This window comes from Schistocerca piceifrons, chromosome 7 (assembly GCF_021461385.2).
Source record: "Schistocerca piceifrons isolate TAMUIC-IGC-003096 chromosome 7, iqSchPice1.1, whole genome shotgun sequence".
NCBI classification, from domain to species: Eukaryota; Metazoa; Arthropoda; class Insecta; order Orthoptera; family Acrididae; genus Schistocerca; species Schistocerca piceifrons.
This window is the reverse complement of record NC_060144.1, coordinates 52,588,835-52,616,118: the sequence shown is the minus strand read 5'-3', so window position 1 is coordinate 52,616,118 and position 27,284 is coordinate 52,588,835.

The following is a 27,284-nucleotide window of genomic DNA, read 5'->3' as shown; positions in this document are numbered from 1 at the left end:
AGCCGAGGGCAATAACCTCCCAGGCAAGCTCCACTGCAGTCCCGTTTGTCTGAGCCACCAAACACTTAAGCACCACAGTCATGTCTGCACAGCGCCCATCCCACACGGTGAGTGATGGTGGATGGGACTGTGAAGGCACGAATGCTGTACCATAACAATATGGAACATGATTACCAGAGTATGTATTACAAATACCACTAAACATTCCGTGTTCAGTGGTGCTAATGACAAAGGACTGTACAACAATTTTTTCACAAGGAATGACAGACAATCTTTACATAAATTTACATAACAGAACTAACTCAAACTTGACTTTCAAAACAAAAAAATTAGACTCTACCACATGCACGCAGTAACCAAAGTGAAACTTATTTATACACACACAAAAAAATTTTGCATCACCTCAGTACCGAGAGTTCCGGAACCTGTACAGAAAATTGAAATAGAGATTAACGTAATCATTTCCACCCTTTTTATTGCTCATGGAAACCACATATTGCACGTTGTACCATCATATAGCAAGACCTTCAAAGGTGGTGGTCCAAATTGCTGTACACACCGATACCTCTAATACCCAGTAGCACATCCTCTTCCATTGATGCGTGCCTGTATTCGTCGTGGCATACTATCCACAAGTTCATCAAGGCAATGTTGGTCCAAATTGTTCCACTCCTCAGCGGCGATTCGGCGTAGATTCCTCATAGGGGTTGGTGGGTCACGTTGTCCATAAACAGCCCTTTTCAATCTATGCCAGGCATATTTGATAGGGTTCATGTCTGAATAACTTGCTGGCCACTCTAGTCGAGCGATGTTGCTATCCTGAAGGAAACCATTCACAAGATGTGCAGTATGGGGAGGCGAATTGTCGTCCATGAAGACGAATGCCTTGCCAGTATGCTGCCGATATTGTTGCATTATCGGTCAGAGGATAGCATTCACGTATCGTACAACTGCGGCGCCTTCCATGACCACCAGAGACGTACGTCACCCCACATAATGCCACCCCAAAACAGCAGAGAATCTCCACCTTGCTGCACTTGCTGGAAAGTGTGTCTAAGGCGTTCAGGCTGACTGGGTTGCCTCCAAACACGTCTCCGACGATTGAAGGCAGATGCGACACTCATCAGTGAAGAGAACTTGATGCCAATCCTGAGCGGTCCACTCGTCATGTTGTTGGGCCCATCTGTACAGCGCGGCGCGGTGTCGTGGTTGCAAAGATGGACCTCGCCATGGAGGTTGGGATGCAGCCTATTGCGCACAGTTTAACACGACGTCCTGTGGCTGCACGAAAAGCATTATTCAACACGGTGGCGTTGCTGTCAGGGTTCCTCCGAGCCATAATCCGTAGGTAGCGGTCATCCACTGCAGTAGTAGCCCTTGGGGGGGGGGGGGGGGGCTGAGCGACGCATGCCATCGTGCCATCGACAGTTCCTATCTCTCTATACCTCCTCCATGTGCGAACAACATCGCTTTGGTTCACTCCGAGACGCATGGACACTTCCCTTTTTGAGAGCGCTTCCTGGCACAAAGTAACAATTTGAAGGCGATCGCATCGCGGTATTGAGCATCTACGCATGGTTGAACTACAGATAACACGAGCCGTGTGCCTCCTTCCTGGTGGAATGACTGGAACTGATCAGCTGTTGGACCCCTTCCGTCTAATAGGCGCTGCTAATGCATGGTTGTTTACATCTTTGGGCTAGTTTACTGACGTGTCTGAACAGTCAAAGAGACTGTGTCTGTGACAAACTATCCACAGACAAGGTCTATCTTCAGGAGTACTGGGAACTGGGGCGATGCAAAACATTTTTTGATGTGTGAAAATTATCTAACAAGATAAAATCTTTTTCATTTGAATTCTGACCAAGTAAATCCAATTATTAACATAGCTATCGAACAACATAAACTTATTTAACAATAATCTCCATTGCAAAAGATCATAAGGGACTAACGGATTTGTCGTGGCTTGGAAAATGTTTTATGCTCCTAGGAGTGGGAGGAAATGCTGGAGTACTGCTGCCCACACATCTTCTGATAACAAGCAAGACGCAAGTATCATTTTCCAGGCAATAAAAGCGTGTCACTACCTGTCAGTCATTCATGCAAGCGAAATTGCACTTCTTATCACTACTTCCAGTCAGCATGCTATTGAGTTTCCGTACAACTGTCTAATCCTGGTACATCCAAAAACATGCATTTGGATATAATCCCTAGTAAAGATGTAGAGGCCAATTGGCATCGAACAGGACTAAAAATATCTCTCGATACTTGCTTGATCCAACTTTATCTCATCTACTGAAAGAAGCACAGCATCTATCATAGCATCACAAATGAGGATCGCAAACCTGAATACATCAATAACTTTACCAGCGCTCTTCAGACGTGAAAACATTGCGTAATACTTCTTCAAAGGATCAGTACTTGCGAGGAGAAAGGTGGAGAGTACACGTTTGAGCACCCTAGTCCTGTGGAGTTGTCTGTCGCTGAATGGATATTTGATTTCGGTCATTTCATTCCTTCCAAGTTCAGATTCGTAATGTCACTGGCACTTCTAATAGTAACCTGGAGCAAATAAATTCATACTGTCCTCTCTCACTCAATAGTCATGCCACTTGTTCCTTCCTGCAACAGAGAGTTCAACTTTCCTACGTCGGTACAGAAGCCGCATCGATCTCTGCGGCTATATGTAGACTTCAGTATCATCAGCGCTTCCCAAATGTCTGGAATATCGGCAAACTGCATCCATTGTATTTGGTCATTAAAAAATCTATACTCATTTCTCTAGCTCAATCTGCTCCATTAACAATCAAGCTCAACACATGATTTGTTGAAGTTAAAGATTATTTCGAAGAGACAGATGGCAACTTCAATGCAACATGTCCTCCAGCGACATACACACGAACAATCACAACTGAGAAATATCACAAATTGGCACAGCAATAACCCCTATCTATCTATCTAGGAACCACTTATTAGCGTATGTCACATACAATCAATGTTCAATTACAACTCTTTATGAGTGCTACAACAGTAATTCCACTTTCTGTTTATTTCCTGTGCGTAGCCCTGAAATTTCCTGAGACAAACGATGCGTTGTATACCCTTAGATTTTCGTGTAGGGAGACTTTCCACTTCGACACAATTTGGGTGAACAACCCTCTTGGCCCTGAAAGGCCATGCATAGAACTTGAAGAATTTGTGTCCCAGATATTGATGCTACCTTGAAAAATGATGTATTCTCACTAAGGCTTTTTGACCAGGGCAAGAAAAACTTAAAATCCATTATTCCCCTTTCAGTGCTCCTTCCTCTTCTCAACTAGTCCGTTAATCTGCTCAGTCGTCAAGGACAGTGATTAGTGGTGCCTTTTCTTGCACACATTGAGGTACTGCATTTGTTCCCTAAGTCTGTCAGATGGTGACTTGTTCCTAAAGACATGAATCGGTGGCATTCCGGTAGATTCATGGAGCAGATCATTTACGACCTCTTGAGACTGCTACAAATCCCACCGCTGATGCTGTTTGTTACAATATATCTGGCACAGCTTTGCTAGTTTCACAATAGTTCTCTATGTCAGGTTCGAACTCGGGTGACAGTGGGACAAGCATACCAGGGCCATTTCCTCCCACTTTCTTTCCATGTCTGTGACTGAAATTGCCTCCCATCTTTTCTGTGTGACACACATCCTTAAGAAAACTGTTTGCTAACGCCTCAGCCGCTGACCCACCTGTTGTAGGTCTCAGAGGGATGAACGTCACACAGCTCGACTACCGCTAGGACGCATCAAATGGCTCTGAGCACTATGGGACTTAACTTCTGAGGTCATCAGTCCCCTAGAACTTAGAACTACTTAAACCTAACTAACCTAAGGACATCACTCACATCCATGCCGGAGGCAGGATTCGAACCTGCGACCGTAGTGGTCGCGCGGTTCCAGACTGTAGCTCTTAGAACTGCTCGGCCACGCCGGCCGGCAGTTTATTAATTCCTCTCGTACGCACAATACTCACTTATCACTCTCAATAACTCTCCTTCAAAACTGGGCTTAATTCTTTACTCTACGGAAATTCCTGATACTCACCTGACTGCGATCGTTCCACTTACCCTTCTCACTTTTCAGTATGGAGCCATTTTCGTGCCAGTTCAAAATTTTCGTAAGTATCGTCCCAACAAATTTCTCAGATGAGAATGACTTGCGGTACATGACATTAACGCATTTGTCTCTCAAGTCATCAGGACTTTCAGACGTGAGACCAGGAGGGCTTCTTCACAGAGAATCAGCAACTATTTTTTTTTTTATTAACTGGATGTTCTGTCTGGCGCCACTAGCTCAAGGGTAGTATCGAGTATCCCTCTTGCGGCCCCATTGCCAATATCTATGAGGAAGGGTTGGTATCTGTGGGTTGTGTCCTTAGGTCTTTGCTTGCTGATATATACCGGTTCGCTGGCCCAAGAGTAGGAGGCACGAAGTTTGGGCATCGGCGGTAGCGTCGTGACGAGAGGTGGCCACGAGGTCCGAGCGGCCGAAGCCACGAGCTACGCACAGAGTGAAGATGCCGGAGTACTTCACCAGGGGCAGCGTCGACTACAAACAGCAGGCCGAAATCCCGTCAGTTGGTTGGCAACATTCGTGTCGGACAACCGCTTGTGGCCTGGCTGCCCTCTTCTACCTGGCTTTCATCGGCACCACTCAGTAACTGCCGCGACGCACCGTGGTGACATTTGTGTCACTGTCTACGTGCCCTCCTAATTATTTTCTGGTTTCTACCCGACCCTCTGAATTTTACTCGGTTGGCTCTTTGCTCGTACATATAGACCATAGTATTGTAGTAAGACACTAGTTGCCGTTTAAAAATCTGTTCCGCTATTATATTGCCTTTCCTTTCTGGTTTATTCCCGATAATTAATGTTCTAATGAATCAGCTAATAGTCGTAAATACAACCTGAAAAATTGTACAGGATTATTACAAATGATTGAAGCGATTTCACAGCTCTACAATAACTTTATTATTTGAGATATTTTCACAATGCTTTGCACACACATACAAAAACTCAGTTTTTTTAGGCATTCACAAATGTTCGATATGTGCCCCTTTAGTGATTCGGCAGACATCAAGCCGATAATCAAGTTCCTCCCACACTCGGCGCAGCATGTCCCCATCAATGAGTTCGAAAGCATCGTTGATGCGAGCTCGCAGTTCTGGCACGTTTCTTGGTAGGAGAGGTTTAAACACTGAATCTTTCACATAACCCCACAGAAAGAAATCGCATGGGGTTAAGTCGGGAGAGCGTGGAGGCCATGACATGAATTGCTGATCATGATCTCCACCATGACCGATCCATCGGTTTTCCAATCTCCTGTTTAAGAAATGCCGAATATCATGATGGAAGTGCGGTGGAGCGCCATCCTATTGAAAGATGAAGTCGGCGCTGTCGGTCTCCAGTTGTGGCATGAGCCAATTTTCCAGCATGTCCAGATACACGTGTCCTGTAACGTTTTTTTCGCAGAAGAAAAAGTGGCCATAAACTTTAAACCGTGAGATTGCACAACACACGTTAACTTTTGATGAATTGCGAACTTGCTGCACGAATGCGTGAGGATTCTCTACCGCCCAGATTCGCACATTGTGTCTGTTCACTTCAACTTTCGCACTGAACGCATCCTCTTCCATGAGCTGTTGCAACCGCGACGAAAATTCAAAGCGTTTGACTTTGTCATCGGGTGTCAGGGCTTGTAGCAATTGTAAACGGTAAGGCTTCTGCTTTAGCATTTTCCTTAAGATTTTCCAAACCGTCGGCTGTGTTACGTTTAGCTCCCTGCTTGCTTTATTCGTCGACTTCCGCGGGCTACGCGTGAAACTTGCCCGCACGCGTTCAACCGTTTCTTCGCTCACTGCAGGCCGACCCGTTGATTTCCCCATACAGAGGCATCCAGAAGCTTTAAACTGCGCATACCATCGCCGAATGCAGTTAGCAGTTGGTGGATCTTTGTTGAACTTCGTCCTGAAGTGTCGTTGCACTGTTATGACTGACTGATGTGAGTGCATTTCAAGCACGACATACGCTTTCTCGGCTCCTGTCGCCATTTTGTCTCACTGCGCTCTCGAGCGCTCTGACGGCAGTAACCTGAAGTGCGGCTTCAGCCGAACAAAACTTTGAGTTTTTCTACGTATCTGTAGAGTGTCGTGACCATATGTCAATGAATGGAGCTACAGTGAATTTATGAAATCGCTTCAATCATTTGTAATAGCCCTGTACGTGAGCACAGGTTTCCGTTGAACAAAACAGGGGTCTTGTGGTTAGATTTAGATTTTAACCGGTTCAATTCTTTGATTGTAATTACATTAGTTATAATCTGAAAAACCTGTTGTACTAAGCTATGCGTTTCTGTCTTTGGAAGACGGGGTCATTGTTGGTGTATTTTTAACTGGATCTTGTGGTTCCGCCGAGTAAGTTGTCTCGTAATAAGTGTCCACAAGTAATGTTTTAAGACGTTCCTACACAGTGTTCTTAATAACTGACAGTCAGTTTAACTTGGAAAATATTAGCAGCCAACTTTCATCAGAGTTTTAGTCCAAATAAGATTGTCAAAAGGGACGGGTTGGGATGCGGTCGCACCTTGTTTGCCGATTGAAATTAAGGGGTTGCTTGCTTTGAAAAAGCCTTGTCATTGTCATACTGTTTCCTAATCGGTTTAACCTTAAAGCACATGTGCACATCTTAACCCCGAACCTCTCTACATACAGCTTTCATATTAAAAGTTACGTCATCTGTTGTAAGTAATTGAATCACTCTTGTCATCATTGGTGCTTATATAGTTTTCATGTGCTACAGAAGGGCATTTAATAAGAGAAACTGTGTCCAGCACGGTAGTAAACACCGCTGGTTCACCCGATAATGGGTGGGCTCCAGGTCTGGTCGTCTCCTAATTATTGCTGTTTTGATTGTAAAAAAAAACAAAAAAACATAATTTATAGTTAAATATACAGGTTGTCTAAAAAGAAAGCTATACTGGTGGGCCCTCCCTTCCACGTTTTCCTTAATTCCAGTGAGTACCACGTTTCGTTGATAGCAGAGCGTGGATATCGATCCATTAGCGAGGGGTTGTCACTAGTTTCATTTCACGCAACCTGCTTCAGTTTAAATTTTGTACTTGATTCTTTTGGAACATTGTCTAATCATATTTTTTCAAACGATCTAACAGTGTTCAGGAAGGATAGATTAAATACAGTTGGTAGTGGAGTATTTACTGCTGTCAGAGATAGTTTGCTTCCTAGCGAAATTGAAGTAGATAGTTCATGTGAAATAGTATGGGTAGAGGTTATACCTGACAATCGGACTAAAGTATTAATTGGATCGTTTTACCCACCCCCCAACTCAGAAGATATAGTTGCTGAATGGTTCAAAGAAAACTTGAGTTATAGTCGGTGGTGACTTCAATCTATCCCCGATATGCTGGAAAAATTATACGTTCAAAGCCGGCGGCAGGCATAAAACGTCATCCGAAATTGTACTGAATGCTTTTTCAGAAAATTATTTTGAACTATTAGTTCCTGAGCCCACTCGAAGCATAAATGGTTGCGAAAGCATACTCGACCTTTTAGCAACAAATACTGCTGGACAAATAGTGAGTATTGTGACGAATACAGGGATCGACCACAAGACAGTTGCTGCTAGGCTGAATACCGTAGCACCTACAGCCATCAAAAAGAAACGCAATGTATATCTGTTTAAAAAAGCTCATAAAAATGCACTTAACGCTTTTTTAAGAGACAGTCTTCACTCCTTCCGATCTGATCACGTAAGAGTAGAAAAGATGTGGAATGTTTTCAAAGAGATAGTATCGACAGCAGTTGAGAGATATATATACCACGTAAGTTAATAAGTCATGGTACTGATTCCCCATGGTACACAAAACAGGCCAGATCGTTGTTGCAGAAGCAACGAAAAAAGCATGTCCAATTTAAAAGAACGCAAAATCTCCAAGATTGGCAAAGTTTTACAGAAGTTCTAAATATAGCGCGTACTTCAATGCGAGATGCTTTTAATAATTTCCACAACGAAATTCTGTCTCGAAACCTTGCGGAAAACCCAAAGAGATTCAGGTCATACATAAAGCACAACAGTGGCAAGACTCAGTCAATACCTTCACTGCGCGATAACAACGGCGAAGTCACTGATGACAGTGCCACTAAAGCAGAGTTATTAAACACGGTTTTCCGAAACTCCTTCACCAAAGAATACAAAGTAAATATTCTTGAATTCCAATCAAGAACAACTGACAAGATGAGAAACATAGAAGTAGATATCCTCGGTGTAGGAAAGCAGCTTAAATCACTTAATAAAGGCAAGGCCTCCGGTCCAGATTGTAAACCAGTCAGGTACCTCTCAGAGCTCCATATTTAGTAATTATATACAACCACTCGCTCACAGAAAGAGCCGTACCTATAGACTGGAAAATTGCTCAAGTCACACCAATACCCAAAAAGGGAAGTAGGAGTAATACGCTGAATTACAGGCCTATACCACTAACGTCGATTTGCAGTAGGGTTTTTGAACATATACTGTATTCGAACATCATGAAGTACCTCGAAGAAAACCATTTATTGACACAGTCAGCACGGATTCAGAAAATATTGTTCTTGTGAAACACAACTAGCTCTGTACACTCCTGAAGTAATGAGTTCTATCGACAGGGGATGTCAAATTTATTCCAGATTTTTAGACTTCTAGAAGGCTTTACACACCGTTCCTCACAAGCGTCTTCTAACCAAACTGCGTGCCTACGGAGTATCGTCCCAGTTGTGCGACTTGATTCGTGATTTCCTGTCAGAAAGGTCACAGTTCGTGGTAATAGATGGAAAGCCATCGAGTAAAACAGAAGTAATATCCGGCGTTCCCCAAGGAAGTGTTATAGGCCCTCTATTGTTCCTGATCTATATTTACAACATAGGAGACAATCTGAGTAGCCGTCTTTGGCTGTTTGCAGATGATGTTGTCATTTACCGTCTTGTAAAGTCATTATATGATCAAAACGACTTGCAAAATGATTCAGATAAGATATCTGAATGGTGCGAAAACTGGCAATTGACCCTGAATAAAGAAAATTGTTATCCACATGAGTACTAAAAGAAATCAGCTAAATTTCGATTACGCGATAAGTCATATAAATCTGAAGGCTGTAAATTCTACTAAATACTTAGGGATTACAATTACAAATAACCTAAATTGGAACGATCATATAGATAATATCGTGGATAGAGCAAACCAAAGACTGCGATTCATTGGCAGAACACTTAGAAGGTGCAACAGGTCTACTAAAGAGACTGCTTGCACCACGCTTGTCCACCCTATTCTGAAGTATTACTGTGCGGTGTGGGATCCGCATCAGGTGGGACTGACGGATGACATCGAAAAAGTAAAAAGAAGGGCAGCTCGTTTTGTATTATCACGAAATGGGGGAGATAGTATTAGAGACATTATACGTGAATTGGAAAAGTGGGGTTAGGGTAAGTAATACTGTTCAAATTTCGCTGACCATGGGCTTCCATGAATGCATGATAACGATAGAATATTGATTGTGTTCTGGAACTGTCATAAATGTCACATGACGTGATTTTACTCACGTTGACGTCTTAATTTGTATTTTACGTTTCGGAATATGAGTTGGGAATGGAGTGTAGTACCACATTGTACAAATACACGTATAGAAACACTCGGGAACTTCATTTTTCCTGATTTCCGTGGTTCCTTAGTGGCTTCAAAATTCATGGAAGTACGTTCCGTCTACGCAACTAATTGGAGGCAGTTTGTTTATTGCCATACGCGTTTCGCTTCCTTTATTCGTGATGATACTTCACAAATAAAAGAACCAAAACGGGTACGGCAATAAACTGCCTTCAATTAGTTGCAGAGAGGAAATACCTCTCCACGAACCTGAAAAGTTGTTTAAGAAAGCATCAAAGAGGAAGAAGATTCATAGAATGTGGTTGTAGCTCGCTCGTAGAAACTCAAATGATGAAGTAGCCTACTTCCCTATAGGATACATCAACGATTTGGTTCATAAAAATAAAATTTTAAAAATCGCCTTTTCGAGAGCGAGTGGCGAGTGCAGCCATAGAAGTTCGCTGTAGTTTATAACATGCATCTGATTCATCAAAACGTTCTACATATGATGTTATAGTCTCAAAATAATGTGGTGGGAGTTTTTCATCTCTGTCTACTGTTGTTAAGGATTCGATCACAGATAAATACTTGACAACCTAGAGTATAAAGACGATTGCTGCTAATTTCATTCGCAGTAATTTACGTAGTGATCTTAGGTTCCTATCTGACCACACTCCCGGAAATCGCTATGTACTGCGAAAAAAAATGGTGAATCATTTGTGACAAGAAGTATAAATGTTACTGTCAGATGTTTCATGCACATTAATTTCATCTTCCACTTCTTGAAGATATGGAGATAACGAAATATGACATAATCGTTACTGAGAAAGCGCGAGCTTACATGTAAATTACAACGAATATTTCAGTAGATTGCTTAACTTTGACAATTAACGAAGTCTCAGAATGTGGTGCAAATACGAAGATGAAAAAAAAAAAACCATTTTCGCATTTTGCAGTATACGAATCTACGTTCTTCGGCACCGCAGTTCGTCACTTTACCAACTTCGCTAGTACAACTTGCGTAAGGCCTGAGATTTATTTTATGTAATTCCAGTCGAGAGAGACGAATGCTTAGTTGACGAATGATGCTGGCGTAAGCTGTAAATGAATGAAATTTTGGAAGGTTTCCTCTATCAGGCTTCACAAAATTCCTTTGCGTTGTTACTTAAGTTTTAAGCGCGTTTAGATGATCAATAAGTAAACCATTTGCGGAAGAGAGTACGCGAAGTTCAGCTAACACTCATGTAATATACATAAGGACAGCCGATGGCTTGATATTCAATGATCTTTATGTGGTGTCACCGCCAGACACCCCACTTGCTAGGTGGTAGCACTTAAATCGGCCGCGGTCCGTTAGTATACGTTGGACCCCCGTGTCGCCACTATCAGTGATTGCAGACCGAGCGCCGCCACACGGCAGGTCTAGAGAGACTTCCTAGCACTCGCCCCAGTTGTACAACCGACTTTGCTAGCGATGGTTCACTGACAAAATACGCTCTCATTTGCCGAGACGATAGTTTAGCATAGCCTACAGCTACGTCATTTGCTACGACCTAGCCCTAGCAAGGCGCCATTATCAGTTACTACTGATATTGAATCATGTACCGTCAAGACCGACGTTCACCATTAACAGATTAAAGTTAAGTATTCCACCAGCTACGTCCGTTTTTCTAAATTCTAATTTCCTTGTCCTGTTCCAGACCTCACGCCAGCCTGCGTGAGCTAAAACGCGTGCCTTTCGGCCTCCTTCTAGTAACACGGTGTTGGCTCTCCTGCCAACCAAAACACTTTAAACTCTTACTTGCATAATATTACTGAAATTTTTTTTTTATGTTGTAATCATTCGCAGTAACAACCTAACCTAACCATTTTTCTAATCAAGGAAAATAGTCTCTTATGAACTCACTTTCCAACTGGGTGGTGACTTTCTAGTAACACAATCACTAAATCCAAAGCTAAAACCGCTCAATATATTTAAAATAACAAATTATAGGTGTAAATAAGCCACAGATAACAGAACGACAGGGCCATACCAAAATCCAAAACCTGTCGGTATACTTGTCGTAAACTCGGCGGGAGGACCGTTGGGGGACAGGTCTCAGAAGCTTACTGAGTGAGATATTTGGATAAAGAACTAAAAATGACGTCACTACCGAGACTAACCTACTGCACCGACCGGTATGAACGGTATAGAACAAGGCCCCTGATCTGCACAACTGTTTCACCTGGTTTTCAGGAGCATCTTGGTTTACGGTGTTAGAACTTAATCAGGTTTATTACCAGATACCCTTGACGGAGGACTCGAAGCATCTCACTGTGTTCGCCACAGATTAGAATCTGAGTTCAACCGAGTTCCGTTTGGATTGTCAACAGGTGCAGCAGCTTTGCCCAGTTTATTCGATAAAATTTTACGTGATTTAAAGTTTGCGTCTTCAATTATTTGGACGATATGGTCATATTTAGTGCCTCCTTTGAAGAGCATTTAGAGCACATCCGGGTGGTATTATCCAGGCTCAGGGATGCACGGCTGACTGTGAAACCCTCAAAGACAACCGTGGCTAAGTGCCAAGTGTCATTTTTGGCGGCCAGCTGCGGTGGTCTCGCGGTTCTAGGCGCGCAGTCCGGAACCGCGCGACTGCTACGGTCGCAGGTTCGAATCCTGCCTCGGTCATGGATGTGTGTGATGTCCTTAGGTTAGTTAGGTTTAAGTAGTTCTAAGTTCTAGGCGACTGATGACCACAACTGTTAAGTCCCATAGTGCTCAGAGCCATTTTTTTCATTTTTGGCTCACTCCTTGTCCAGGGACGGAATTACCATTGATCAGAAACGCACTAAGTCGTTGAGGAATTTTCCGCAGCCGCTAAATAAGAGGGAGGTTGCCTGATTTGTAGGAACGGCTAATTGTTTCCTCAGATTTGTCCCAAACTTCGCGCAACTTGCAGCTCTGTTAAATTTGTTATGCAGAAATAATGCGAAACTCGTTTGGGCTGAAAGTCTGCAGGCAACCTTTGAAGGAATTAAAATTGCGATTGCCAACCCACCCGTTTTAGCAGTACCTGACTGTAAGAAAAGATGTGTGGTCCAGACTGAAGCTTGCAGAAAAGGTGTGGCCGCAGTTCTTTTACAGGAAGATCAAGATATCAGGCGTCCGTTAGCACTTGCTTCCCGACGTCTGGAGGGGCCAGAGTTCAATTACTCGGTTTGAGTTCGAAGCATTAGCTATGTTATTTGCCCTGAAAAAGTTTCGGTTCTGTCTCGAACATCGTTAATTTGACCTTGAGATGGATAATCAGGCCCTTACTTGAGTCCTAGCTCGTCCTAGGAAGACAGGGCGTATTGCGACTGAAACTAAGATGTTGCTTGCTTTGAAAAAGCCTTATCATTGCCATATTGATTCCTCATCAGTTTAACCTCAAAGCACAGGTGCACATCTTAACCCCATACCTCTCGACATACAGCTTTCAAATTAAAAGTATGTCATCTGTTTTGAGTAATTGAATCACTCTTGTCATCAATGGTGTTTATATAGTTTTCATGTGTTGCAGAAGGGCACATAATAATAGATACTGCATCGAGCAGTAACAGGCGGGCTGCAGGTCTGGTATTATTGTAATATGATTTGCTGTTTTGATTTCTCTGGCAAAAACTTATTTATTTTACAAATTTGTTCATTTTGTAAAAAAAACAGTATTTATTGTTACCTATTGTTGAATTGATAGGTCGTGTGAAAAGAAAACTATACTGGTAGGTCCTCCCTTCCAAGTTTTCCTTAATTCCAGTGAGTACCACATCTCACCCACCTCCTTCTTCCATGTGAAAATTTTGCTGCCATAAGGATATGCAACATCTCATGGTCGCTGATTTTCGTCGTGATGTTCTCACTGAGAAAATATCCAAACTATGTGAATGCTCAGACTATTGTGAGAGCCTTCAACTCGATCACTGAATAATTTCTTTTGCCTTTGTTTAACAATCAACTGGCAAACGTAATCATCTGCTGAATGACTTGCTCATCTCACTCTTCTTGGAACAGACGCACCTCGAGCCCAGCCTACTAGCTGTCAGAAATGATGCAGAAATCTTTATTTAAATCTGGGTGTGCAAGAATGGGCGCCTCTAAAAGCAACATAATTGAGCTGCTTGAACTCTAGCTGAGCTTTGTCACTCCATTCCCACACAGCATTCTTTCCTGTGGAGAGACGCAATTGTGATGTCTTCACTTCATTCATATAAAATCGTTTATAGTAGTTCACCACACGAAGATTTGCGCATATCTGGTGCTTCATCCTTGGAACAAGATATTCAATTATTGGAGCTAACTTACTGGGATCCATTCCAAATCCTAATGAGCTGTTAATGTGTCCTAGAAGTTTTACCTTGGAGTACCCAAAGTTCGACTGCGACAAATATATTGAAACATCTATTATTCTAAAGACTTCAAGCGATTGCTGTAGCATTTCACTATGGACCTCCCACGGTTTTTTCCCCCAAATAAGTACATTGTCAAAATCGATAGTGATCTTTCCCTTAACATCTGCAAGAATAATCTTGTTCAGCGCCCTAGCTAAAGCTGCACATGATGTGTTGCTCTCAATTTAAAGAACTCTTAACAGTGGCTGGCCAGAGTGGCCAAGCAGTTCTAGGCACTATAGTCTGGAACCGCGCGACCTCTACAGTCGCAGGTTCGAATTCTGCCTCAGGCATGGATGTGTGTGATGTCCTTAGGTTAGTTAGGTTTAAGTAGTTCTAAGTTCTAGGGGACTGATGACCTCAGAAGGTAAGTCCCAGAGTGCTCAGAGCCATTTGAACCATTCATAACAGTGGCTGAAGCACAGAGGCTGTATACTTCCAGCACTCGGGGTGAAGTTGAATTTGCCAGTAGTTGTCCCTGGGGTCCACTGAAGACAGCATTTTCATGGCTTGAAAACTTTGTAGCAGCTCTTCAGTGGTCTCATGTTGGTTCATCTCTATCTCAATCATGTCTTTTATTTTCCACATAATCATAACCAAGTGAACCGACGTCCTTTGCTATACAGTGGATAGTACGTTATATGGAGATGTCACTGGTTTGATGACTCCTTGTTTCAGCATAGACTGGATTTCAACCTCAGCCACTTATCGACTGCAGAATGGCGAATGTATGGTCAGTGAATTTATGTTCTGAGACACAGAATTGGTACAGGAAGTTAGAAACAAGACCCACTCTTTCAGAAAACACACTTTGGAAACACAGGATGTGCTCACTTGTTTGGTCTGCACAGCAGTTATCATGGCTTAGATTTCCTTGTCTGATATGTCAATCTTAAAGTTCTCTATTGCCATTCTATCACAATCTATAAACCCAATAGTGTCCATCTCTACAGTTCTCATGACGCCAGAGGATCATCAAATCGTAATTCCTTCATGGTTCCTTCGAGTTAAACCCTTATTCAGACTGATAATTAGACCGCGGATTTTAGGTAATAATTGTCATCCAACCAAGTACGCGCCGAGCGCGACAGCGCTTAACTTCGGTGAGCGAATGGGAACCGGTCAAAGATTTGAGTTACACATTAGAATCGAACGTGGGAGTACTAAATGTTATACTTGAAAATATTTCGTTCGTAGGGTTCTAGCCAGCTGTGTGTTTTCGCAAAGAAACGGTTTCATAAGCCTTAAGCTTAACACGGATTAAAAACTCACAAAAAAATGGTTCAAATGGCTCTGAGCACTATGGGACTTAACATCTTAGGTCATCAGTCCCCTAGAACTTAGAACTACGTAAACCTAACTAACCTAAGGACATCACACACATCCATGCCCGAGGCAGGATTCGAACCTGCGACCGTAGCAGTCCCGCGTTTCCGGACTGCAGCGCCTAGAACCGCAAGACCAACGCGGCCGGCTAAGAAATCACAATGTTAATCGTAGACGCCCTCTATAGCTAAATTACTGCCCTTCGCGAATTTCCCGCTGCTGTCTGCAGGCAGTCCTATCAAACTACTGTTTCCTGAAAGGTATTATACGTGAATTTTCCGGGTCGAAAAATAATTTGCCAGCAGTGAGATGTTTTCATCTGAAGCACCGGTCGATTCCATTCGCTTGTTCAGAAGAGGCGGCCATTAATAAGATGTTCATACTGTCAACACTGTGTATTTTAATTTATTTTCATTTTCTCTACATCGTTTTTATTAGAGCCTATTTTAGGTTTTATATAGCCTAAATGAACTACTGAAGGAGCCTATTTTAGCTGCCTAAAATACACTTTTTTACGACCTAAAAATCTGTGGTCTACTGTCAATTGTTGAACAACGACTAAGGAAATCTAGGCCAAGGATCAAATCCACTGTCAATGATGGAACAATTATAAAATTTGTCCTGAATTCCTGAGACTGCCATATGAATGGAATTTCAGGTAGGCTATTAATAATACTTTTCTCCTTAACTGCACCTCTAATCCCTGTCTTCTGTAATAGCAACACACGACAATAACTACTATTTACACACTCATCGAAAACCATTTCTCCAATGGTGGATGCATCACTACCTGTGAAGAATCCCTCGAAAAGTCTTTTCCCAAATCTACACACATAAAAAAGGATAACTGCTATCAATTACTCATCCTTTTCTTCAAATAGGTTTCCTTAATGTCACAAAGTATACATAAAAACGTATAGCAGTCTCTCACTAGGGCAGATACCCCTGTCTACTGAAGTCTCTAGTCATCTACTAGCGTACTCTGGTTCCCCATTTCTCAGAACATCATGTGTGGGGCCTACATCTCAAACCATGGACCCACTCTCTCTACAACTTCCTCTACTCGTGCTGGAGTAAAGTGGTCAAAGTATATTGGTCATTGTACCGATTTCACAGTGGTCTAAAGTCTCATCACCCATTACAGCTTCTTTGCCCATCATTCCATCTAGAATAATAGGGCTGCGGACCTCGTTGTGTCACATTTATATGGTGGGAATCGCTGTATTGATTGTTAATATGGGGCATGGTGGATACGGTACATTGCTCTGTTCATACCCCAAACCCTACAGAAGAGCCTGAAAACCTCGAATATCATACATATTGTTGTGTAAATCATAAATTCTTCCTTAGACGATGTGGCAGTTTTGTCAAACAGATCTGAATAACTCAGGAGATATTGGTTACTCCGTACCATGTCCTTAAAATAAAGGATCAGATTCTGATGTCGACAATCACTGTGGGCTTCCGATATCAAAATGCTCAGTTTGAGCTGATCCTACATACTCTTTGATCAATAATGGACAGGAAGGTTCCTCAAAGTTCTGCATGTATCTTGCAGTCCTGCATAAGAATGTGCTACTATGATGCTGCATCTCTGCATAAATATGCACTTACGGAATTCATCCTTAAGAATGGACTCCAAGATAGGGGAAATGTATTGTCAAACTTTGCAACGAACATAATGGGGGTTCAAATTGTTCATTCGGTCAGGAAATGAACTGTGTTCTTTAACTGTGAGGAGGTGCGTATGATTTTCGTCATTTTCGAATTCACTGACAGTATCGTTCGGACTATCCCTATTAACTGACACTTGATCCCGAATCATTGTCAGTCTCTCTTCAAATAGCCAGAGTTTATTTGATTCATGGCATCTCCGTCTTTTAGCATCTGAATCATCTGAATAGGCATTTTACCGCAGTTTCTACAATTGTTTATTAAGTATAGTTACCTTGTACAATTCATCTAATATTTTGCGAAGTCTTTTGTTGATCTCTATTTGGTTTCCTCTGTCTACGCTATTCTGGCCGGTCATGTTCTGTTTGTACTAGCATCCTCATGCGCTTATTATTGCTGTACTGTGCCCGTGAGTACGTCTACTGGACTGGACACAGTATCACCTCGATGAATTAAGATTTTTTCGTGTTGAGCGACTTGCTGATAAACTTCTCGCAGCATATCTGTTTGCTTTTTATTGACCTAGATCACTATCTCCAGCACAAAAATTGATCAAGCACCTCCTTTTCAGATTGTGATCCACTGTTACTTTCTAGAATAGAAAGTCACTGTCTGAAGTCTTCGACGAATTCCCATAATTTTCCGTGGTCTCTTCGCAATACTTGTTAATATTATTTAAAGCGATTTTACACCTATAATTGCGCACTGAAGGTTCTCGATTGTACCCAGGCATTCTTCCATAAAATCTTCGAGTCTTCGGTTAATATTCATTTTCTGTTTATCTAGTTTTTTTAGTTGCTTCAGCTATCTCTTATTTCCTTTGGTGTATTTTCGCCTTCAGCTTTTATTTGCCACAGCGTAGCTTGTAAGCTACTAAAGTCAATGACTAGGAGGAACTTTTGTGATGCGTAAGAGCGTCCTACACAACGGGTGTTCTGTGACTTGCGTCCTACCTCTCGGATTCCCAACCCTCACATCCCGTGTTATGTCTGTGCTTTGTTTAGTAGCAGCCACTTCGCCACCGCCGACTAGCGGACTCTGCGAGCTAGCGATCTCGCCTTCTGCATTCCACGAACTTTCACCTGTTATGGCTTCCTGCAAAATCTCGTTTTCAACTGAGCCCGAACAAGCAGAGCTTCTAGCTCGCTAGTGCGTTGACACGCTCATCGCGAAATTAACCCGGACAACACTATGGAATCGTAATTGCCTTAAACAAGTCTGTCTTTGTCTAACCTCCTTCAGATATTCACATACGCTAGAGACAACAAAACAGGATACGAGAATAAAATCAGAAACCAAATTAAGCAACCACAAACAGCGCCATATGTAAAGCAACGAAGAGAGCTCAGGAAACAGGCAAGCTAGAATTACCTTGTGAAAGCTAAGGAGAAAAAATTAGTTAAAAACAAATGTGTTTCACTATCTGAAAATGTGATCAGAAGCGCCACGTAGAAGTATAATCTATATATGGCCCCGGCTGTGTATTTTTGTGTTCTGGTATGGAGCGATCTGCTGGTAAACTGGGGATCTTTGTGTCCATCTGGTCAAAAATATACAAAAATGAGACGTGAACAATACATTTAATTACTATTCCCTATTGTATTTTCGTCACACTACTGATGAAGTTATCATACCCCATAAGAGCAGTGGCCACACTGTGGTTAACTAAAACAGAAGGAATTTCTGCGCTGAAATCAAGTAAAAAAATTTCTTTACTCCGGCGCAACGGAGGCAAGCAGCACAATTTGGCCTTAGAGAGGAACCCATGGTTGAGCCGTACCTCATTGCCTGATGTATCTGAGAATGACCTGAGAGGCTTGAAGTAAAAGATTGAATTTTAACATGTGTATTTACGACAGTTAATTCTGAAATGGAAGCTAAATTGCACAACAAATAATGGTCCTGAATTCTGCTGCCACTTACGAAATAGTCTTGACAATAATGTAGCAGACAAAGTGATCAACTTGGGGGGGGGGGGGGGGGAGTGCCTCTATGGGAACAAGGAAAAGGATTTTATAGGCTTTTGGGTGATCCATCAATCAATTACAGAACTGAGCACTTCTGAAGGCAAAGAACAAGAGAGAAATTTGATACTATTAATTCACATAAATTCCAGGTGCAGATAAACTTAAAACTTCTTTAACCGATTTGTACCGGACATGAGCACGGAGGTAGGAAAAAATGGAGCCTAATTACTGTCATTGAAACACAAAAACAAACACTCTGCGTAACGTGAAACAGACAGTGTAAAAAATTTAGCTTACGACAGCAAAGGCTTTGACAATTTGGAAAGAGTATGATACAAAAAATTGTCACTACTAACCAGCTCTGATCATGCGCTAACGGTATGCCAGTTCCATGACGTATCACGATCAATGTCTCTTGGTACAGTTGCATAGTGTGTCCCCGCCAGCCAACAGCATCTCCAACATGTCCAGCCTGAAGCTCGTCTCATTCCACCTACGTGCTTCCGTGCCCGACGTTTCTACACCATGACAGGAAAGGGGAGGGGCTGGTTTCCTCTGCCACCAGTGCACCCTCTTAACAATCAACACGGTGGTTTCCCGACGTACAAGTCAGATGGAAGGAGATCAGCAGCCGTATTATTCGAGACGGAATAACGGGCGAAGAAACCATACTGGATGCAAAGACTTCACCTCACTGTGAAATCGGTACAATGCTCCTCCCCCTGCTACTGTCCAATCCAACGGTTCAGCCCACTGTTGCCAAGCTTGCAAAATACGTCTTATCTCACATCCAAACTGACAAAATGGATTTAATGCAAGGCAAGGAGTGTTCATGAAATAATTTGCTGATCAGGAAAGGAAAGTTAGGATTAAACTGAAACAAGCACCCTACGTATCACTGCTCATAGGCATTACTCCTCCGAATAGAAAATGATTAAGGTGGCATAAGGAAATGAAAACTACTGTACCTAATTGATAAGCTATACACTAATGGAAGATGGACTCAAATAAACAAATGTCTTTCACTGTGCTCATTTAGACATACTAAATCCAAAATACACTACTTGCCATTAAAATTGCTACACCAAGAAGAAATGCAGATGATAAACGGGTATTCATTGGACAAATATATTATACTAGAACTGACATGTGATTACATTTCAACGCAATTTGGGTGCATGGATCCTGAGAAATTAGTACCCAGAACAACCACCTCTGGCCTTAATAACGGCCTTGCTACGCCTGGGCATTGAGTCAAATAGAGCTTGGATGGCGTGTACAGGTACAGCTGCCCATGCAGCTTCAGCACGGTACCACATTTCATCAAGAGTAGTGACTGACGTATTGTGACGAGCCAGTTGCTCGGCCACCATTGAAAGACGTTTTAAATTGGTGAGAGGTCTGCTGGCCAGGGCAGCAGTCGAACATTTTCTGTATCCAGAAAGGCCAGTACAGAACCTGCAACAAGCCGTCGTGCATTATCCTGCATACCACAGTTCATCAAGAGTAGTGACTGGCGTATTGTGACGAGCCAGTTGCTCGGCCACCATTGAAAGACATTTTAAATTGGCGAGAGGTCTGAAGAATGTGCTGGCCAGGGCAGCAGTCGAACATTTTCTGTATCCAGAAAGGCCCGTACAGAACCTGCAACATGCTGTCGTGCATTATCCTGCTGAAATGTGGGGTTTCGCAGGGATCGAATGAAGGGTAGAGCCACGGGTCGTAAAAAATCTAAAATGTCACGTCGACTGTTGAAAGTGCCGTCAATGCGAACAAGAGGTGACCGAGACATTTAAGCAATGGCACCCCAAACTATCACGCCGGGAGGTATGCCAGTATGGTGATCATGAATACACGTTTCCAATATGCGTTCACCGCGATGTCGACAAACACGGATGCGACCATCATGATGCTCTAAACAGAACCTGGATTCATCTGAAAAAATGACGTTTTTCCATTCGTGCACCCAGGTTCGTCGTTGAGTACACTATCGCAGGCGTCTGTGATGCAGCGTCAAGGGTAACCGCAGCCATGGTCTCCGAGCTGATAGTCCATGCTGTTGCAAATGACGTCGTCGAAATGTTCGTCCAGACGGTTGTTGTCTTGCAAACGTCCCCATCTGCTGACTCAGTGATCGAGACGTGGCTGCACGATCCGTTAGAGCAGTCATTTCGACTGCTAATGATACGAGGCCGTTGGGATCCAGCACGGCGTTCCGTATTATCCTCCTGAACCCACCGATTCCATATTCTGGTAACAGTAATTGGACCTCGACCAACGCGAGCAGCAATGTCGCGATACGATAAACCGCAATTGCGATAGGCTACAATCCGACCTTTATCAAAGTCTGAAACGTGATGGTACGCATTTCTCCTCCTTACACGAGGCATCACAACAACGTTTCACCAGGCAACGCCGGTCAACTGCTGTTTGTGTATGAGAAATCGGTTAGAAACTTTCCCCATGTCAGCACGTTGTAGGTGTCGCCACCGGCACCAACCTTGTGTGAAATCTCTGAGAAGCTTATCATTTGCATATCAGAGCATCTTCTCCCTGTCGGTTAAATTTTGCGTCTGTAGCACGTCATCTTCGTGGTGTAGCAATTTCAATGGCCAGTAGTGTATTTAAAAATCTAAATTCACTGTTCCTCGCGTACTATACCAGGATTGGTCCACATCATATAACCCTTCGAACAGGAAATGCTTCGTCTAATGTCCTTAGTAAGATGGTTGAATTGTTGTGAAATACACTGAAGATCCAAAGAAACTGGTATAGTCATGCGTATTCAGTTACAGAGGTATGCATACAGGCAGAATACGGCGCTGCGGTCGGCAACGATTATATAAGACAACAAGGGTCTGGTGCGGTTGTTAGATCGGTTAGTGCTGCTGCAATGGCAGATTATCAAGTGACTTTGAACGTGGTGTTATTGTCAGCGCATGGGCGATGGGACACAGCATCTCCGAGGTAGCGATGAAGTGGGAATTTCCACGTACGACCATTTCACGAATGTACCTTGAACATCAGGAATACGGTAAAAAAATCTCCGACATCGCTGCGACCGGGAAAGGGTCCTGCAACAACGAGACCGCTGACGACTGAAGAGAAACGTTCAGCGTGATAGGAGTGCAACTCTTCCGCAAATTGCTCCAGATTACAATGCTGGGCCATCAACAAGTGTCAACGTGCGAACCACTTAACGAAACATCATCGATATGGGCTTATGGAGGAGCAGGGCCACTTGTATACCCTTGATGACTGCACGACACAAGCTTTACGCCACGCCTGGGCCATCTCCACATACATTAGACTGTTGATGACTGGAAACTGGCCGGACGAGTCTCGTTTCAAGTTGTATCGAGAGGATGGACGTGTACGGGTATGGAGACGACCTCACAAATCACCTGATCCTGCATGTCAGCAGGAGACCGTTAAAGTTGGTGGAGGCTCTGTAATGGTGTGGGGCGTGTACAGTTGGAGTGATGTGGGACTTCTGATACGTCTAGATAAGAGTCTGACAGGTAACACGTACGTAAGCATCCTGACTGATCACCTGCTTCCATTTGTCCATTGTGCATTCCGACGGACTTGGGCAATTCCAGCAGAATAGTGAGACACCTCACACGTCCAGAATTGTTACAGAGTGGCTCCAGGAACACTATACTGAGTTTAAATACTTCCGCTGCCCACCAAACTCCCCAGAGATGAACATTATGGACCATGTCTAGGATGCCTTGCAACGTGCTGTTTGGAAGAAATCTCCACCCTCTCGCGGTTTTACGATTTTATGGACAGCCCTGCAGCATTCATGGTGTCAATTCCCACCAGCATTACCACAGACATTAGTCGAGACCATGCCACGTGGTGTTGTGGCATTTCTGCGTGCTCGCAGGGGCCCTACACGATATTGGGCTGCTGTACCGGTTTATTTAGCTGTTCAGTGTATATTGTTGTTCATATCTGGTTGATGCTGAAGTTCTTGTACACCAGCTTGTTTACGACTGACAGTGTTGGTAGCTAACTTCAAATTGGCAGAGTGTAATTTTTTGAAACAAAAACTCCGACGCAGCGTAATAGATAACTTTTTTATTTATTCCTTGCATCACTGAACTACCTTTTAACAAATCTTCACACAATCCCTTGAGTTCTATCCCGAAATATTGACGGCTGCTGCCTACTCTCAAAGTCGCAGCCGCAGTAATGTAAATAACATGATGACTCTACTTGGTACTTACAGTAACCTTGTGATAAGTGGTTTATATGGTTCACAACAGAGATATATTGGTACCAAATTATGTTAGTGTAACATCACGTTCACAAACATATTTTCCGTAATTAGTTTGAAGTGTTAAATATTATGGAGAGTAATATTAACAGGTATTATTAACAGTTAATATTACAATAGCAGCTAACAAACTCGGATTGCCCTGGTATTTGTTTTGCCAATGTTATATTAGAAACGAAAACAAAAAAATGAATTGTGTTTGTAGTGTAATATTGAAAAAAATTTCACTATCATCTGTGGGTGGAAACCTCTGAAATTATGAAACAGTCGAGCGAAGAAATATGTATTACGTACAATAATGTTCAGCTGCTTCGTGTATCTATAATGTGATTTTGTAAAGGTCTGTATAGCAAAACCTGTTCATGGTTGTTTAGACGGTCACTGTTGCATTGTTTTCAGCTACAGCCATCTGCGCTTAACAGTTTAAAGCTATCAAGCGCTGCCAGGGATCAGGGGTTTCATTAAGGTGACTCGACTGTAGGAGTGTCTTAATAGTAAAAAATAAATATATTAAAACATCATGCATGATGCGATGTTCTTCATGCCTATCATTATGAAGTCATATCTCTTGAACTTTTAGTACCATGTAATAATTCTTTAGGTGCCTTTAGCGGCCTATGTGGATACGTTCTGCTTAATTTATTGCGCACAGAGATAACAGCACTGGAGTGATAAACTTAAACGTTATGCATGATGCGGCAGTTTTTCACACATCTAATTGTTTGCGGCGTCCTATCTCCTAAGCTATGATAGGTTTACACTTTTTTAGCCCCATGGCGATTGTTTTTGACTTGCACCAATTCTTTTTCAATTTGTGCCTTGGTTTAAGAGGAGATACGGAATGTACGCATGTACACACATACATATTTCCATTTTTGCAACATGTATGAATGTGTATTTTCACTAGAGTTAAATTGATATCCGTCTTGTCAACAATGGAAGTGATATTATCAATAAAACTAATTATTCTCTGCAGAATGAACTAGAGCATCTTGTATTTGAAACCAGATAGAAATATATCTTTACTTCAAGAATGATTTTATAAAATCTGAACAAAAATTGTAATAAGTAGTTTTATACTGTCCCAAATGTCATTAACCGAGGATCAGAGGCAGTGGCAAAGCGGGGGTGGGGCGGGGGGCGGGGCTATTGGGGCTATAGCCCCCGCCAAATGGAGTAGCATATTACACTGGATAATATGACTTCAGAAATCAGCGCATATATTACTCCAACAGATTCAATCACTTTTTTATAATTATGTGGCAATATAGGCTGAAATGTATTTCAAACATATTTTAACAAAAGAATAAGAGCGGCACATAGTCTACTATCCAAACCAATAAATATCATTTAACTTAAAACGAACGTCTTGTTATTTATTAACACACATTTTTTACCGTGAAATCCAAAACAGTTACCAAAAGCTACCTCCTTTTGTAAAGCGATACTCCATTCCCACAAAACCCCTCCCCCTCCCATTAGCCCCCCCCCCCCCCTTGACCGACTTCTATTGTCGCGCTATAACTCCCCTATTAGGTTTTTTCTAACGAAGATATGTCTTTACGATTTTGGCTGTAGGTTCCATACAGATATACAATTATCAAGTAAATTACGTCTTTATTATTACCAAAACATCATAATTACATATAAACATTAAATGAAATATCTTGCTCTATTTTCAAAAATCAATACACAGTGGTTACACACAGTTTATCAGTACATCACAACACTTCTCCTAACAGCACTTCGAAACAATGACTTTGCTGTATGTTCCTTACAAATGGAACTAGAACTGGAACAAAGATGGCGGCGATGCTGTGTACATCTGTTCTTTATTTTAGGGCAGTAGTGACACTTGTTTTTTCTCTTGATCCACTTGCTTCTAGTTCCTCGTTTGTGTATTTTGAAATGCAGCCAATTACACTGTCCGGAAAAAAATACTTTCCAGCAATCGATAACAGTTTTCGAATGTTTTCTTCCCCCTTTGCACCTGGAAACTGTCACAATATTTGACGAGCAGTTTTTGATGGAGGGGCTTTATGTTTGAACCATTTTGTTTTCTCATCCCTATCTTGATACATATCACGATTTTCAGACGTTGGGGCCAGATTTTATTATTGCATCAACGAGCAGACGCAGTTATAGAATCACTGTCAGACAGCTCTGTTGCCATGTCAATCTCTTCGTGTTCGAACTGTGCGTCGGTATATTAAGACAGGGTTTCTATATGGATTACTTTTGAATACATTGTGGGAGTGAACAGTGATCAATGTGTTACAAATATTTACCATCAAAAACAGTCTCGATCACTATTTATTACGTTGAACGGTTTCGAGCACTACTATGGTCATCTTCAGACCAATGAGTAAGAATCGCCTTCTGGTGGTAAATCACTACTCAAGTAGTGATTTACCACCAGGAGGAGGTTCTTACTCATTGGTGTGACCATAGTAATGGTCGAAACCAGTCACCATAATAAATAGTGACCAAGACTGTTTTTGATAGTAAATATTTCTGTATGGATGTTCTCCTCCAGCAGTTCCTCTAGCCACATCAGTATCTGACATGACACCTATCCTGTAAAATTTTATGTATTTCCACGTCTGACGGAGCAAGTCGTGTTATCTGTGTAAGCAGCTGCTTCATTCTATAAAACCAAAAAAGTATACATACTTTTTCAAAAACACGTAATATGTGCAGAATACGTCCCGGAGAAAAAATTAACCCAATCTCACCTCTCTAGCACAGACTAAAAGAGAAGCAAGAGGGTGTTTCACTAATGTACAGGGCATTGTTACGAGAGTATTCCCGTGTGAGAAATAGTATAACAATGCGCACCACTTCAAACAAAGCCACTAATAGCAGGCCTTACTTGCAATTAGATAGGCGGAAGCCACATGGACTGAAGGTAGAGACAACAAACAAAGAATTCGTAGATCAACACCGTTAAGTTGACAATCAAAAGATGACTGCAAACACACGAAGTATGTCGTGACGTTTAGTAATGTGAATTATCGTATACTAAAATACGTGAATCTCGGTCTGCGAAATAACAAGATGTAGAGAGAGGTGTAGATCCTGACAAGCTCGTATAGAGCGGCCGCCATGTGCGTCGGGAGAGCTCGCGGTTATCCGGTGCGGGCGTCATGACGTGAACACGGCCTCGGCCTTCCTCAGCACTTTGCTCGCCCCGCCCTTGCCGTCCCTTCGCTGGCCCGCGCCCACGCCGGCCGCGGGACTTTTCTGGGCGTCGCATCATCCACTCCAGCTGGCCCTTTGGCAGCGATCCGCGGCCCGGGGTCCCTCAACGCATCGGGCGCCCCTCCGCCCGCCCCCGCCTGGATTCCACTCGCGGCAGGCGGCGCCGCTCCACTCGCCACCTGCCCCACTCGTCCACGTGCCGCCAGTCGCGAGGTGCTCGTGTTGCAGACCCTCAGCGACGTCCCCCGCCGAAAGCCTCGATTCTACTACTTCGTCCTGGCCACATGATACACTATTGGCCATAGATTCTCACCACTTCGAGCACCCCAGTCACTTCGCGACGATGGACGCCCAAGCAGCAGAACTTGACCAGTTGAAGCTTAAATTATCGGACACTAGTTGAGTATCCGACGTCGCCAGGTGTCTATTTCAATTCTGTTACCCAGTCTCCTCCTTGCCCCTTCCCTCTGTCCATATCCTTATCTGTTCTCTGCGTGTCCTGCTTCTCCACCCTCGCACTTTCTCCTCCTGTCCGTCTCTCTGTCCATCTGCTGTTCCCACTTCTCTCTATCTGCTACTCACCTCTCTGTAACCATCTGCTCCTGTCCTCTCTATCTGTTCCTTCGCTCTTTCTCTTACACCCCTCATAGTCCACGCCTCCCCACTCCTACCTCCTCCTCACTCCTATCTCCTCTGCCCTCTCTCTCTGCACATCTCCCCCTCCCCCCCCTCTCTCTCCTTTTTCCCTGTTTATTTC